At 40.7% G+C, this 17,708-nt stretch overlaps 1 long non-coding RNA gene across 3 annotated transcripts in view; it reads left to right on the top strand.

The window, feature by feature from the left end:
• The window catches only part of LOC113958782, a 48,049-nt gene that overhangs the window by 2,219 nt on the left and 28,122 nt on the right, over positions 1 to 17,708 (top strand). For 2 of the 3 annotated variants that reach the window (XR_003531621.1, XR_003531618.1), the window contains exons 2-3: positions 2,065 to 2,330; positions 3,191 to 3,326. This is a non-coding gene — a long non-coding RNA (uncharacterized LOC113958782). Of the gene's footprint in view, positions 1 to 1,071; positions 1,107 to 2,064; positions 2,331 to 3,190; positions 3,327 to 17,708 lie in introns of those variants that run through there. The other variant, XR_003531619.1, reaches the window with a different exon arrangement.

Genomic DNA, 17,708 nt, shown 5'->3' with positions numbered 1-17,708 from the left:
TTAGAGGTAATACAATTTTTTAAGATGTCGTATGTCTCCATAAGAAAATATAGACAGCGAAAGTCACAAACTTAAAATAGATATTTAACATTGGCTTGAATCCTGCTTATTTCATGCCTAGAAGTAGTTGGAGACTTTTAAATCTTTCCCCAGAATATGCAAATTCATAAAAATAAAAGCCACTTTCAGGAAAGAGGCAGTTCTCCATTAATTACCTGGTTTCAAGTGGCTGGGGGTATTTTTGAAAAAGTTTGACTCTGTGGAAATCGTCATTAATGTTTTAAACTGAAAGGTCCATTTTTATTTAACCTGACCTTAAGCATTGTGAATGCATCACAGTAAAATAAATAGCTCAGTTTTGAATCAAAACATTTTACAGTGCTTAGTATTTTTAATTTTCTTTTCAATGGCCACAATTTAGTTTATTCTTTTTCACATTCTTTTCCCCAAACACCAAGTGGCTTCACTATTCCTACTGAAAGCCTCCTACAACGTATTCAGCTGAGACCCTTCAATATCTTCAACTTGAGAACATGTAAATCTTGCTTTACAATGAAGCAAACTTTCAGGAATTTCCCGAGTTTACTAATGTTCCAGTTCTTTTTTTTTAATCATAAATGACAACTTGGGTTTGGTCATTGGAGCTGACTACCATATGTATTCCCACAATACCTGGTAAGAAGTTAATAAATAGACATACACTTCCAAGAAACACCTGAGCAGTGAGGATTACTCACAAGGAGTAAGGATAGTTACCAGCTTCTGTACTTGCTTCTTTCTAATCCAATGTCCTGAAAAGCCAAACATATAAGATTGATTTTTCCCCTTCTTTCTTTTATCTGCAGTATTGACAGCTTGCCATCAAAGAGAAGTGATGTTCTCGCCTGTATTGCCTGTGAAGTTGCCCTTAAACAGTTATCACCTGCAAAATGTGCCCTGTGCCATCAGTAAACTGAGTTCCAGTTGCGCACGGCCAGATGGGGTTGAAATCATGGAAAATATGCTGTTCCCTATCACTAGGGGTGAGAGGAGATGGAGGAGTCTTTCCAGGAGGTAATCAAGTGAGTCAGTGAGGGTACAAGAAACACTTGGATACTGGTGATCAGGTAGGAGTTCTGGAATCTCTCAGTGCTGAGGAGCTCAACATTTTCCTCTCGCTCCCAGACTGAACACCTAAACCATTGCTTCATACCTGAAGGTGGAAGTCCTTAAAAATCTATGCTCTGTCAACAGATTTCACTTGGGTCACTTCAGGTGTACCAAGCATGTTCAAAGACATAAAGACACCTGTTTCTGTGTTATCCTGAGTGTCTCTATTAATCTGCATACAGAGACTTCCAAGGTTTATTTTGACGTCATTATTCCTGCCATATACGTGTCGCCCCAAGCTAGTAAAACTTTATTGCCTTGACCTGGCAGAAATAATCTTATTGTAAAATGTTTTGCATATTTACTATGCTTATTCCCTTTCATTTCCTCCTGCGTTCCTGTTATATTTTTAGTCAGCACATTTGCCTAATCTAATGACTTGGACCTGAATTAATCATTCACAAAAGAAATTACTAAGGTGTAAAACAGAAGCGATACAGTAGCCAAGAAAATTGCAATTCTTTTAACTCATCTCAATTACTTTCTGTACTAGCTTATCTTTTTGGCATGTATGATGGTAATCCAGGGGAATGAAGTTGAAATTTCTCCTTCTCAAATGCTACCTATACCTGAAAAATAAGGCCCATCCCTGCAAGGGGACGGTATCCTGAATTGCAACAACTTATGGAAAAAGAGAGTATTCAGTATCTTGCAGGAAAAAGCTATTATTAAAAATATGCTAACTACATTGCCATAAAAACCACATAGCTACATTATCCAAAAGGAACACAGTTTTAAAGAAGACCATGCCAAATTCTTCATGCAACTTTGATTTTCTTCTTTATTGGTATCTATATCTGTGTATCTCTATATATCTCCTTATACATACCAGGTGTGTAAATATATATACACACACTAGGATTCCAGTATATGGTGCCTGATATATATGTATATATCTCCTTATTTCTGCAACAGGTTCTGAAGAGGTTCTCTCAACCTCGAGCTGTCCTGGTCCTAGTTTCTGGCCCTGCTATCCTCATCAATGGAGTACACATGTTAGCAGCAGGTCTCACAGATATTTTCTGGCAAGACAGTCAGTGCTAAACCCAGAGTTTGGGGGTTCTCCATGATTTGAACAAAATACAACTGGGCAGTTGGACTCTGCAGTCCTGGGCTGCTTCAGTCCAGCTCCTCCTGTCTCCACGTCTGACTTACCTTCTCCCATCCATATCTTTGTCTGGGTGAGTAACTTCTTTCTGTTGCTTTAAATGACTGAAAAATGTGACTGTTCTGTTCCTGCTTCTAGCCTGCAACCTCCAATTCAGGATCACCATCCTGAGGCCAATCTCTGTTCCCCTCCAAACACATCTTGTTGCCCAAATCGTCTGAAATTATCAGGATAACTAAAACCCTCTAACACTCCCTTTTTAGTGTTAATCAGTGAGGCATTACTTTATTCTTAGGCAGGAGGTGCGTGTACAGACGACAAAATTCTGGCCTCCACACAGACACTGATAAAAAACTTTTTAACCTATTTATACATTTTTAGCAAACAAATTAATGTTCAATGGTTAAAGAGAGTTCGTTTATCAAAACTTAAAGTTTCAGTAATTTTCCCAAGCTGTGTTCCCACAATAGCAGCTTATGACAACTTTGCTAAATGCTAACTAAAAGTGACTTAAGACTTAACGCACTACTTATGATTAATTAAAACAACTACTTAAAAACATTAAAAAAATAGAAAAATTATATAATTTCCAGCAGTCTCAGGCAGCACATACTAAAAGATATTGTGTCATTGTGGAAAATATGCAGACAAAGTCATATGTGTCGGCTACACAAGTCAAAATTTGGATGTACATCCACAGGGTTCTGAATGTTTTTAGCTAACACTGTCAAGCATCAGGTTTATAATTTTTTGAAATGTCCTAAAGCTGTGAAATATTTCAGTCTTGTCATAATGAATGGAGAGGTAAAATTGACATGGCCAGTCATAAGGTTTTATTGCTCCAATGCTCCACCAGATAGACCAGATAGCTGAAATTAATAGAAGTTATGTGCATAAAGATTGTCCTCATGCATCTGTGTAAAATTTGTACAGAGGCTCTGCAGCTGTGATGACAGAGCAACATCTTTCAAGACCGTTTCAGTGCAGAATATCAAACATAGCTGCTGTTACAGAGCGTGCAAGACTGATCTCAAAGACAGAAGTTCAGCTGAGAAATCCATGGTTACAAGTAAGCTGTGTAGTCCCTTCCACAGCCCCAGTCTCTTTTCAGTGCCTCCACGGTGATCTGAACACAACAATCTTTTCTGTCCAACCTTTGCATTCACAGGATCACAGAATGGTTTGGGTTGGAAGGGACCTTAAAGATAACTCATTCCATGCCCCTGCTGTGGGCAGGGACAACTTTCTCTAGACCAGGTTGCTCAGAGCCACATCCAACCTGGCCTTGAACATTTCCAGGGATGGGGTAGCTACAGCTTATGGAACTGTTCACATCCCTAGATACCTTTTTGTTCTCTACTTTGGTGCAGTGACTCTTCCTGCACCCCACAACTCCTCATTCCATGGAGAGGAATGATGCGATTGCTGGTCCTGACACATACACTGAGACCCGACTCTTACCTTGGTGCACATCTTGGGCCACCTCCAGAATCATCCCGAGTCATTTTCTGTTTGGGATGTGCTGCCATTTTAAGCCACTTCTGAGATTTTCTGGGAATCTTGCCGCCCCACTGCAGACATCATAATATACTGCGGGGAAGAGGGTGTTGGCTAAGAACTGAAATGGCTCCAACTTGTGGTTGTTCCAAATGAACTGACATGCCAGTTCCAGGTTGTCTGGTGAACTGACATGTCCTTAAATGATAAAGAGAAAACATTTAGCTTTACCTGGGAGAACCGAAGAATTTCACTTCAAGGATTTCAATGAAGTCCCTACTTATTTTAATGTTGCAACTGCAGCGTCTCATCTAAGTTTATGATCAAGAGCTATTTAATAGAGACAACCTGCAAAATGGTTGGATGCAGCATGAGTGCTCAGACTGTTTGGGAAGTTAGGGCACCTCACTGTCTGGATGCTGACAGTTTAGGAACCTAACCCTGAGCTTCTATGTGATTCTGGAAAAAACCTGTTTGCAAGCTGGATGTAGAGCTCACAACACATCAAGATTCGTAGTAACTCCATCTCGGTGTACTGTGAGCTGGTCCCAGCTATCAGGTGGTGTGACTCAGCCAAAACTGCTTCACTGGAATTGGCACTGGATTGCTTTACACTTCCAACAGCAGCTCTCTTCCAGGTAGGTTTTGTTGCAGTGTCTCAGTGCTTTCAGAGAGGCCTCTCTTCATTAACCCGTAGCTCAACACTAATCAAGCCGTACGAGCTAACAACTCTGATTTCAGAAATCTCTGACTTCGCGGGCACTGCAATCTGTGGCACCTGTGCCTGTGTTTAATACTCTGAGGGAAGTCAACAGTATGTGCAGAGTCATGTTGCATTTATGGCACGTCAGACTGTAAAGTTCCGTGACCTTCCTTTATCCCTCTCACAACAAATCATCGCCTGCAGATATTCTGTGCCACATCCACGGCTGATACAGCCAATCATAACCGTCCCAGAGCTGTGCCCCTTGGAGAGCTGGCAGGCTCTGAGGTCACTGATATCTCCCCAACGTCTGACCTGCACATTATGACACTTTCAGAGTGTTCACACATATTTAATGAAGACATGAAGGGGTGGCAGGGGGAGAAGTGGCAAAACATAAAATCAAATGAGGATTTTAACCTTCATTGGTCTAAAAAAGATGATGCTGCATGCATGCAGGAGGGGTCAGCTCGGTAGGCCCTCACCCTGGGAAGTGTGTCAGGGTGGGGTTGCCTGGGGACATTCCTAGGTCTCCAAGGTGAGAGGGGAGGCCATGGAGGCCTGAATTATTCTCTGCTTATCTTTATTGGCACAGTTACTGTGGAGGCTTACTGGCATGGCAAAAACCGGTGAGTCACTAGCTTGTGCTGGTGCACGAACACTTCGAGTGATTCTGGGAATTTCATTGGTGGCTTGAAATGGTTCCACCTTGTTTTCATTTGTTAGGATAACTGGATAGAAATTGTCTGATATTTTGAAGCATACAGACAACAAAAGGCAAAGGTATTCTGTAGGGAGCCAGGTAAATTCCAGAAAAAAAAGCCTTTTGATATGTATGTCCTTCAGAGATCTACACTGTGTGGGACATCACTGGATGATGCTATCCTGTCAGTCTACACACTGCCTTTAAATCCAGCACCCAGCTAGCCACAGCTACCTCTGGGAAGGCTTGTGGGCCACAACCAGTGGAAGTGTACCAAGGGGAAGAGGAGTATAGGTGTCCATATGCAGTGAGACAGTGCCCAGCATGCAGTGGCCCCGTGGCTCTTATCTGTAGTGGAAAGGTCAAAGGAAGTGTCTAAATGTCCTGTTCTTAAGAAGCCCCTCCACAGCAGCTCAGAGGAGTCTGAGATAAACACAGACATGGCATATAAGACTATCAAGGACTTGTCATCTTACCTATGTCATTGTGGAGAGGTAGGGTTGTTTCCTCCTGCCCAAGATATGGTTGGCAGCACCCACCACCATGAGTTACAAATGCATTCTGCAGTTCCAACCCCACCTTCAATCTCCCCTCCACAGCAGAGTTGAACCTCACAGGTTGGGATGCCCCCCTCCATCTCTACCTTCTCACCCAGCAGAGTGTTGCCTTCGTCCGAGTTTATTTTAAGGCCCTAGATTATTTTAAGGTCCCATCTTATCTTAAGGTCTTATCTTAATGTTCCTTATTTCAAGGTTCTTTAAGGTCTCTCTGTCACAAGTTATTAGGCTTGAGCTGTAAAATGCTACAGAAAAATCAGAAGATGATAGAGAGGAACTGGGAAGCACCGGGAAGAAAGGTAACTCCTTCCCAGTCAGCATCAGTACAGCCCAACCTTCCCCATAACTGTTAGTCAGTCCTGGACAAACAAATTAACTCCCAAGTCCAAATAGAACTTACCTATCTGGTATTTATAACAGCTTTCTGTCATTTGGAATGGGAACAGCAATTGAAACACAGGCCAGATCCAGACTGGATAAGTGAAACGCGTGTTTCATGCCAATTGTCTGATTTTTTTATCATTCAGTGGCTGTGCAATATTCTGCAAAGTTTATATTTCACCTCTCTTCTTATAAGTTTGTTGGTTTGTTGTTTTTTTTTTTTTGGTACGTTCTTGTGTTATATGAACTCTTTAAGCATAGATGTTTTATACAGGAAAGAGAATTCCTTCTGCACACTTGTCCTCTCTGGCAGAGTCAGATGTAGTTCAGAACAAGGGAAGAATAAATCAGTGTTTTACTCAATAGTGGACAGAGTGAAAAAATCCCAACACCTTTTTGTGGTTCTAAAGAAAGCTTTCAAAACAGACGTTTTACAGTTGCCCAGATCTTTTCCTAGGGTGGAGCACAGCTCATGACTCTTTCTTCCCATCATGTGAGATATTATTTTGGTTTAGTCTAAAACGTACAAGTAGCTCCATAGTTCCTGTAATCTAACCACAAGTCTAACATACTATACAATCTCATCCAGTTGTGCCTGGTCACATGTCAACAGCCTGTTGCACACAGTTATATTTTCCATCTAGTCATGTTTGAAGTCTTCATTCAAAAGAACAGAGAAGTTCACTTCAACCATTTCTTTCCTGGGAGATAATTGCCATCACTGTTATACCTATGTCTCACTGCTAACTTAAAAAAGGGATTTTTCCAAATGTGAACAATCATGAATCAATCTACCTTGGTTTTTTCTACACCTTTCTGGGAGGTGCTGAAATATAAATGGCTTAAAATCTTTCATCTTACCTGAATTTTCCATACACACCATCGTCCTAAGTATTACAACCAAGACTTGTAACATACAGTGCAGAAGACTGAATGGGTTCCAACCTCCCTGGGACTCATTTCCATCATAACACTTGCACAAAGCAGGGACAAAGGGGGAGGATGTCTGTGTGTTTGGGCAGCAGGTCGCCATGGGGAGTGGGCTGCCCATAGTCCAGGTCCAGGGGCTAAAAGCCTGTTGCACTCAGATACCCCAGGTGTGATCAGGATCCTTCTGGGAGTGGACGAATCAGGACTTGCACCAGTCTATCCATGCTCCAGAGCATGCACTGTCTAGGATGGAACCACCCTGGGAACTACTTGCTGGAGTGTGTCCAAACAGGCTGGAGCATGTCCAAAGAAGGGCAATGGAGCTGTTGAAGAGCACAAGTCCTTTGAGGAGCAGCTGAGGGTCCTGGGGCTATTTAGCCTGGAGAAAAGGAGGCCCAGGGGGATCTTATTGCTTTCTACAACTATCTGAAAGGATGTTGGAGCAAGGTGGGTGTTGGTTTCTTCTCCCAGGTAAGAAGTGACAGGACAAGGGGAAGTGGCCTCAAGTTGTGCCATGGGAGGTTTAGATTAAATTAGTATTTTAGGTGCTCAGAGCAGAGATAGATGCTCTCATGAGTTTCCTTCCTACCTGAATTGTTCTGTGGTTCTGTATTTCAGAACTGAGTGGTAGGACCACTGTTGAAACACACTCCTCATTTGTGTAAATCCAAAGCAGGTGTTTTCACCTGATGAACGTTGTCTTGATATATACAATGTTCTGTGGACAGCAGGGTAATGTAAGTGCAAAACTTCAGTAAAATAAATGGAGTTAAGATATTGATGGGATGACTGACACTGCAAGATCATATCTTTCTGAGTCAGTCTTAAATGCAAAATTTCACCTAAATAAGCAATAAAAGAATAGTTACCCCAAATCCAACTATTGTTCTACTTAGGTTAGTTTTTGTTTTCACTATCAACTACTTTTTTTCCTGCAGAGTACCAGAAAATCCAAAAAGTTAACTGATGTAGAGTGGAGGTGTCTTCCCCATTACCACTAATGAATGATCATTTTCAGCTCTAAAAATGTTGGGTAAGGCCTCCAAGACCTTATATAATTGAATATAATTGAGGAATACTGGATTATTTGCAATAACACCATAAAACCCATGATGTAACTTAGCCGAAATAGTTATTCTTGTCTTAACATGATTAAGAGATCAGGATCCAATCCAGATTAAATAGGTTGAAAACCTTTAAAACACTACTGGGCCAAAACCCACATCAATCTTTAAATTCATGGATCCACATTAAGACCTCCTATATGTCATTCGAGTCCCCAGGATTAATATTTCACATTGGCTGTTTCTCTTCCTCCAGAGTTATCTTGCCATAAAAAATTGTGTGATTAAGATGTAGTATGGGGTTACCTGTTAGTTCTTCCTTATATTATTCTCCTTGTTGACTCACTGGCTTCCACACAGCTAGCCAGCTTCCATAACTTCTATTCACAACACCTTAATTACCTTCCTGAGTGCATAATTTCTTCAGATGCACTTTAATCAGCAAACTTTTTAAAAATTCTCTCGTGCTGTCAGCCTAGTAATAACTTCATGAGCTATTTTACTGTTTTCTGACAAAAAGCAAATGCTTTTGAAGACTGACAGGTTAAATGCAAAATTGAGCAAATTGGGCAATACATGTTTAGAATTCCAGCTGCTTTTCACAAAATTGCCCTCAATTTCCTGCATTTGCAGATCATTATTTCTTATGCTTCTAGTGTTCTGTTATTATTTTTATACAAAGAGAAGAAAATGTAGCTGGTTGAAGGATAAAAAGAAAAGTTAATGGAAGAGAAAGAACATGCAGTTTATTTCTCTATATGGGATTGCAGACAAATTCCTAAAATGATCTTTAAAATAAAATACAGACAGCAAATATAAATATCAAAATATAGACTCATATTTCTTCATGTTTCAGGTATATCCAACATTTTCCCTCAAATCCTTATACCTAATTAAAAAACATCTCTTCCTTTTTTGCATGAATGTAACTCCAGGATCAGTCCTGTGTTTTGTCTTTAGAAAATAGGAAATAATGTTGAGTTTACTGGGAATAGTGTGTTTATCCATGGACGGCAGGATCTGGATTTTTCAAAACTAGATCTAACGGAGAGAAAAAGAGGTTTTTTAGGATAGAAATAAAAATACTAAATGTTATCAGCTGCATGAATGTGATTTTGCAAAAATTCTTGATGGCTGACTGTAAAATGAAATAATTATGTGCATGACTTATCTAAATGTGTATGTAGAAGTCACGCACATATATGAAAGACATGACTTTAGAAGGTGGAAATGAATATATAAATATGTGAAATGAATATATGTAAATGTAATCTGAATTTTCTTTTGTTCTTAAATTCAGAGAGCTCTTCAAATGAATATTTATGATGTGTGCAAAACATCTTACGAAGTTATTAGGTTTATTTCTTTCCTTTATGCTTGTAAAGTGATTAATCCTGCTGACAGTGAAAGTCTTAACATAGGTCTGCCCTCATTATCAGGCAGCACAACAAACAGTGACTACATCACTCTCATCTGATGAAGATACTCTCAAATCTTCAAGCTACTTTTCAGTTACTTTGGTTGCTCTTTTGATGGAATGTGAAAGAGAAGTGCAGCAGAAAAATGGTGCAGCCAGCCAGTGTCATGCACCTTAATGCAGAATTAATGTTTATGAAATTTTGGAATATAAGTCTAGAGCTGTACCTTTTGTGCTGGGCATTGTGGCCCTGTTTGGCTTTAAATGAGTAGATAAGATTTTGATTGGTTTGAATTATTTCTAAATGGACACTGAATTTGATTTATGGTATTTACTTGTTTAGTGAACAGAGGCCAGTTCTACCATTTAGGCGTATTTCTGCTGATCAGCAACAAATAGGGTAATAGACATTCCTTCTCTTGTAAACATATAAATTAAGGTGTGGCAAACACTCAGGCTTCAGTGCAGTTCCTAGTCTCCCAGTTTTGAGCTCTGTAATGTGATAATCCTGGTTTTAGATAACAAACAATATGAACAAATAAATACCAAATAATATGAATAACAAACCTAGCCTGTTTAAAATACATAAACATGTGTTCATCATCTGAGGTTGAGCAAATGAAGTTCTCCCTCTGGCCTGAAGCTGGCTAACAAGATTTATTGTGACTACCTGATGCAGGTAGTTCTCTTAGAGAACATCAGTAGACTTCAGCTTTGCATCTCAGTCTCAGGTTTTGGTATGGAGCAGTGCAAAGAACAGCAAACCCTCTTGCCCCAAGCCATCTGACACATGTCTGGGGCCTCACAGGGCCTCTGGTCTTGTCTGCTCTGAGGGAAAAAGGAGGATGGGTCTGCACAGAGAGACGCAAGTTCTTCTGGGAATGTGCTTCTGATTCTGGTCTGCAGGCAGCCTGGAAGCCAGCTGGGGAAAACTGTCACTTCTTCCTTGTTCTACAGTAATTTCCCCTCAACACACACTTCTCCTTCTCTTCCTCCTTCCAGCACTTCTTCCACTGCTCCCTTGCTGGTCTGGGCTATTGAGCTATTAGTACTAGCAGTAAAGACATTAAAAAAAAAAAGCTGATCTTTGCTGACTAACACTCCTTGCTGCTGTATAGGCAGGTCACAACCAGTGGGTTAGTAGAGGGTACAAAATCAGGCACTTAATACCTGCTACATCTCTCCTTCTGCTGACTATTGCTCTCTCCCTTCGCTCAACACTTCTGAAAGATTAAAGACCTTGTATTTTTTCTCATGTGAGGGAGGTAATGAGAGGTGCAAGACCCAAAGACATACAAGACAATTATAATTTGTCTGGAGCTCTCGGAGAGGTGTCCAAGACCCCAAGGCTAAGTCTCCCATCCTATTTATCCATGAGCAGGTCCCGAGTCACTGGAGGTCTCCCCCAGACGTCAGGCAACAGCACACACAGGCTGTGGGCTTCTCTAGGTAGCAGCACATGTGCTGTGGGCAATGAAATGGGATCAGTCCACCTCCTTTCTAGCCAGGAGACCTCCAGATTTCTGATTGGCAGAGAAAGAGAAAAGAAGGGTTAAGCCATGCCCCTACCTTGGGCAGATGCTTCCAGTCCCTTTCTCACACCTGAGACTCTCCCCACCAGCTCATGCAAGATCTCCCTTTTAGATCCACCAGTAGCTTTCCCCTCATTCTCATGTTCACATCAAGCTCAGCCATACCTATTCTCTCCTACCTTCTCTTTCTGGTAAGCTACAGTTCTCTCTCCCAGCTATTTTTTTCCCCGAACCCTTTGCCAACAAAAGTACACCAGTGCCATCTTTATCCTTTTAAATGTTTTGTGTAGTTGAAGGCATCCGGACCTGACAGCATTTATGGCCCTGTCAAACAATACTGAAGATTATACAGTATTGAAAATAATACAGAAGCAGCTCTATCTGGTTTCTACCTATCATGCTCAATGTTACCCAAGTGCAATTTGGATCTGATAACACGACTTAGCCCTTTGAACTATTCAAATCATGTGAAAAACAGCCTTACCAAAACCCCCTTAAAAAGTCTTCCTGCGCATATGCAACGTGAGCATTTTGCACGCACGTACTCAGGCAGCTTCAGTCCTTTTGGATGTCACTATACTGGTAATGCCTCAAATGCGCAGAAAATAAGAAAATTGTGAGTGTCTTAGATTTGGGGACCATCATAAAAACTCTGGAGAATAAGAAACATTGAAAAAATGCTTTTTTTCCCCTTTTATTTTTAAAGCAGAGGGATTGTATCGGAGAAACCTCTAATTTAAATGACCCCATTTTTGGCTTGTTAGTTTTACTCTACAAGCCATTAATATGCAAGCAAACTTCAAGAGAATGAAGGATTTAAAATATTTAGAATTGATATTTAAATTGTCTTTTTGTCATATGCTGTTAATATTAATGATGCTCCCCTGTGATACAGGGTCATAGGCAGGATGATTTTGTGCTCAAAAAGAACAAGACACTTTTAGGACCTGTGTCTCATACAGAACATAAATCCTGTGATCTGGGCTGCTTATTTATAGTTTATCACCTACACTCTGGCATGCACAGGAGGCAGCCCACAGGAAAGTCTTAAATTCACCTGCAACCTGACAGATGATTTGCTGTAGTTGGTATTTTATTAAACCAAAACTGAGAGCAGCCGCATGACAAGACAAATTCTCCTCTCATGTCTGCTTCTACAACCTTATTATCCTCTCTTGGCCAATTGTGTTTAAACAAACCAAAGGAAATAAGGGAAGTAAAATGAGCATCTAAGCAACATTATTTCGATGGATTTGCCACAGATCACATGTTAAATTAGTTCTTGGAGGATGCTGCAGCTGCTACATAGAAGATCAATCACTTGACTTGCATTAGATTTGACAGCTATAAATTCTTTTAGATGCAGAGTCTGACGGACTTAGATTAGTCTCCTTACAAGTGAAACATCAGACATCAGTGGAAGATTAGGATAATTGTCCTAGTCGGCAATTACAGGGGACTAAGAGAAAAATGTTCATATTGGGTAAGTGGGTATATTTGAAAAAGAAGGAAAAAACCAAAGTTAAATATTGAAAAGCAAAAATACAAATATCTGAGTTACTACTTCTGCCATGATAGACCACAGCATGATCAGACTCAGAAATCCAGATTTCTTGCTCTGGGAGGTTATTTTGCTATTAATTTTTATTTGTTTGTTTGTTTGTTTGTTTGTTTGTTTTCAGGGGGCTTTGTTTGTTTTCTTACTTCTCTGAAATGCAATAAAAGCTTTTTGAAAAGCCAACTGATCAACTGTACTAGGCAGATTTCCAAAGCAGAGGCATCTCCTAAAGCCTATTGAAATCAAAAGAAAGGCCCTCATATTCATTTGGTCCAATGTAAATACATTTTATTTGGAGACCATCCCCTATAATTAGCTGACTCAGGCTGTCCAGTCCTTTAAGTACTCAGTCCCAATGAGCTTAATTCTCTTCCCACATAACTGTAGAACCATAGAATGGCTTGGGTTGGAAGGGACCTTAGGGATCATCCAGTTCTAATGCCCTGCCATGGGCAGGGACACCTTCCACTAGACAAGGTTGCTCAGAGCCCCATCCAACCTGGACTTGAACACTTCCAGGGATGGGGCATCCACAGCTTCTCTGGGCAACCTGTTCCAGTGCCTCGCCACCCTCACAATTCTTATTTACAGTAGAAATTGTTCAAAGCTTCTAATAGCTCTTTCAGGAAAGAATCCAGCCACTGAGTTTTGGGTAATAATAAGGGCTGAGGAGAAAATAAACTGTTTAATGAAAAAAAAAAGAAAACGAGAGATAATTCTTACCCTGGTGGGTTTTTTTAATATCCTTTACAAAAAAAAAAAGAACCATTACAAATTTTTCTCTGAAAAAAAATGTGAACTCTGATCACTTACTTGCCAACAGCTGGGTCAGGCTTATATTCACATGAATATGGAGTAAAACTTCTTCAGCTTCTTAAAAATTGGTTCAGATCTTTAAGTAGATCGGCCACTCTCTTACATTCTGAAGACATTTATACTGGAAAGTGCATATTTCTCTGGACTGTTTGGGTTTTGACATGTGAGGTGGAATTTTCTAGCAGAAGAAGTGTCTTCAATTATCTAGCCAGTTCCATTAACATCTCCAGCACTTCTACCTGATCACTTAGCAGCATCCCCAGCTGTGACCAGTATGTACTTAGCACAAATGGTACTCACAGTGCTTTATAAACACTGAGCTCATGAGGAATGAGGGTGTTTGGAGTCTGGGCCATTATCTAGTCAATCTCTGCACAACCTTGTGGGAAGGTCTGTGTGTCTTTTTCTCTGTTGGTGATGTTCATTCTGTTCTATTAGAGCTTGAATCTGGTCCCAGAGAAGTCTGTGGGTGTCTGTAATCCTCTCTGTGGTTGTGTGATCCCACTGGTGCTATTTCACACAGCTCAGAGGCCATGGGATGCTGCCACAGGGTAGTTGAGCTTGCTTAAACTGGGTGAACTGAGGTGTAGTGAGGTAACAGCAGAAAAAGTCACAGGTGGGATTTACACAGTGGATTTCATTAAGAAATGTTAAAAATGCATGGAATCTTAAAGAGATTATTGCCCAGGTGTCTTCACTAAGTGAAGTCTCCTAACAACAACCCTAGACAAGAGACTGAATTTATTTAGACATTGACTGAAGGGTGGGACTTGTTATTAACCTGTGCTGGGTGTGAGCCATTGGTTGAGATGTGCAAATCCATTAATCCCTTAGACTATTCAGTCCTTCTGGATGTATTTTTGATTTGTTTTCTAGTGAGATTTGTTGCTTAAGAATTCAGCACCTGTTGTTTGGCTTTTTCGGTATTTCTAGATCAAATATCTACCAACCATCAGAAACCTGTTTTACTAAGTTTGGCAGAAGAATTTCCACCAAGAAAAGAGAGAAAGATGTGATCTTTTAACAGGTGGGTATTTTAGTATGGATTGTATTCCAAGAAAATTAATAAAACCAACCCAAAACTATAAAAAATTTCAGGTGCAACATTCCCCATTCCCTGGTTAGTTACCTCTTAAAGATGCCAGGAGGTGCATTAATTAAGGTTTTATCCCAGATCATGAATAAAATTTAGCCTGAGGATGGGGAAAGGACACAGAGCCCTTTCAGCAGCTTAATCCCATCTCAACACTGGTGAGACCACACCTTTAATATTGTGTCCAGTTTTGGACCCCTAAAATCAGGAATGACACTGAGGTGCTGGAGCTTGTCCAGAGAAGGGCGATGAAGCTGGGGAAGGGTTTAGAGATGAAGCCATGTGAGGAGAGGCTGAGGGAACTAGGGGTGTTCAGCCTGCAGAAAAGGAGGCTTGGGGGGACCTTATTGCTCTCTACAACTACCTGAAAGGAGGTTGTAGTCAAGTGGAGGTTGGCCTCCTCTCCCAGGCAACTGGCAATAGGACAGGAGGAAATGGCCTCAAGCTGCACCAGGGGAGGTTTGGGTTGGACATCAGGAAGAATTTCTTCACTGAAAGGGTTAAGCATTTGAAGGGGTTGCTCAGGGAGGTGTTGGAATCACCATCCCTGGAAGGGTTCAAGGAATGACTGGATATGACACTTAGTGTTATTGTCTAGCTGAAAAGGTGGTGATCAGCCAAAGGCTGGACTTGATGATCCTGGAGGTATTTTCCAACCTTAATGATTCTGTGATTCTATTTCAGTCTTCTCCCTCTGCCCATCATAATGTTCCCACTCACTTCTCTAGTACATCCAAGGCAAAGCCAACTTGGCAAATACAGAACAACCACTGCATCAATCAGAATGCATTTACAGTGGTGTTTTAAAGCAATTATTGAACACACACTTTGCCAAGACCGACTTTCACATAAGAGGATAAAGCTAATGTATGTTGGTCAGTTTTTGTGGCTCTTACTATAAGCATCCCACGACTTAGTCTGTTGATTTTTTTGACTTCATTATTGATTTGACTAACCAAGGGTTTTGGAATTGCCCCATTACTCCTTAAAACAAGGCATAATTACTAAATCCCAACTCACAGCCTGTTTCTTGTTCTTAGTTTTCTGTCCCCCCACTGCCACCAGTGTAGCTTTTGTGTTCAGGCAAATGAGAAGACAATTCCTACCAAAAGTGCAAATGTTTCTCCTCGCCAGTTCCCCAAAATGTGCCAGTACTGAGTTCCAGCAAGGAAGTTTTAAAATATATTATGTGTATCTGCCTATCTATTTTTTTCTTAGGACTGAGACATAATGGAGACTAGGAATGAGGGGCGGATATTTTGACTGATAGAACTGAAGAAAGCATCATGATAATAATGGAGGTGTTAGGGAAAGGTATAGAAAGTAAAGAAAAAATATGTTAGAATAACAACTGAATAAAAGTGTTACTGGCAGACGATGTGTGCAGAGAGAAAAACATGAAAACAGACATGAAACAGAAGTACCTGGGAGAGGAGAATGACCTGGGGGAAAACATGCCTCTGAGGAAGAACTAGCCTAATCAGATAGATTACATTAAAGCACAGCAAATCTGGATTTGCCACCAATCCTTTCATGGAAGTTCTATCTACTTACATGGTACTTTTTGAGGTTATCTTTATTATGTGTGCAGTGGGCAACACTGTAATATTCCAGTTGCAGCTGGAGCTGCTGTGTGCAGCTGTGGCATATAAATGGCAGAGGGTATAAAGCTGGCAGAGGGTTTGGGAGATGTATAAGGAAAAGAGAGAGCAGTCAGGAGTGGGCAAGAGGAATGCTTTCAGCAGGCAACATGCTCAGATAGCTTGCAAAATGCCATGAAAATAAAAATTCTGAGGTGTGCTCAGCCTTAGCCATAGGGGAATACAGTGTCAGTGATATGATGGAAGACAAATGTGTGATTCCCATTAACATTACCAAAATACATGCAGCTAAGTCCCCCACCTAGAGCTCCAACAGCTGGGGCTAACAACATGGATAATTTCCTCTGTCTGTTTTCATGTAGTCCTGTTTGGTTGACCTGCTAGAAATTCCTAATTGAGACATCATCTCTGTAAGTAGATGGAACACTTGTGGGCACAAATGTCAGGTGTGTTATTATTCATGCAAAATCACTGCTGGAGGTAAGTCATTGCAAGCAAAGGAATTACAGCAGGGAGGAATTAGCCCTGCAGTAGTTAAAATATCTATTTATACAGCTGTTTCAGGTAGCTGTGCATTATGTAAAATTTTGTAAGTGACAGTGATGGTGACATTATAGAGAGAGATGAAAGGAACAATACAGGCAATTTAGCTGTATTTATGACCACAGGCATATGAGTCTCATTAACTAAAGTGCAGTGAGATTTCCCTCCATTTAAAAAAAAACAAACAGTAAAGTCAAAATTATAGAGGGGACTATTTCCTGTTGTAATTGTCAAACCAACTAAAACAATACCAATACATAATTTATGAACATACAAACATTTATTTTTCTGGCAAAAACTTAACTGAGTCAGGGTTTTTTTTATTTTGGGGAAATATCACAGTAGTTTTCTTGAGGGAAAGGATTGATTCTGTAATCTGTTATTGTGAAAAGGGCCATTTTCAAATGAAGAGCAAGGAAAGTCCTTCTCCTCACCTTTATCTAGTCACTGCCCAAGCAAAACATTTTGAGGAACATTTGAGTTTTTTGCGTTCAAGTCAAACAACCTCTCAGTCATCCCCATGTGCAGCTGTAAGCTGGTAGGTTTAGCAGTCATCTCAAAGATAGATTGTCATTAAGACATTAATAACTCTTTTCTCTTTTTGAGCTACTGTACATACCTTCCCTCTGAACTTGAATGGCTTTTCCTTTGAGGCACATTTCGAGAGAAGTACCTGCAGTGACCGTGTGCATTGCTCAGCCTTGCCAGGGGAATTGAAAGCAATCAGAGAAGCACTCCTCCTACAGTAATCCAGTTCCTTAAGTCAGAGCATCCTGGAGATACCCTGATGGCTAAAGAGACACTTCTCTTCCCGGCTCTCACCTTGGAAAGGTTTTTGGAAGGGCAGTGCTGTCTGGTGCCCTGACAGTAGGTAAATGGGCATCACAACTCTGTCAAATCTGTGGTACAACTTGCACAGCTCATCCCTGAGCTGCAGACACTAAACCAGCCACGCTGGGCAGACAGTGAATTTGAGGACCCCTTTCAGGATGCCATCAGTCTGTGATACCAGCTATGAATTGCTGACCAAGGCCATGGCCACACAGAGCAAAGCTC

This window comes from Corapipo altera, unplaced genomic scaffold (genome assembly GCF_003945725.1).
Source record: "Corapipo altera isolate COAL_440 unplaced genomic scaffold, ASM394572v1 1, whole genome shotgun sequence".
Taxonomy (NCBI): Eukaryota; Metazoa; Chordata; class Aves; order Passeriformes; family Pipridae; genus Corapipo; species Corapipo altera.
The sequence above is the reverse complement of the archived record's forward strand: the minus strand, read 5'-3'. Positions and strand labels throughout refer to the sequence as shown.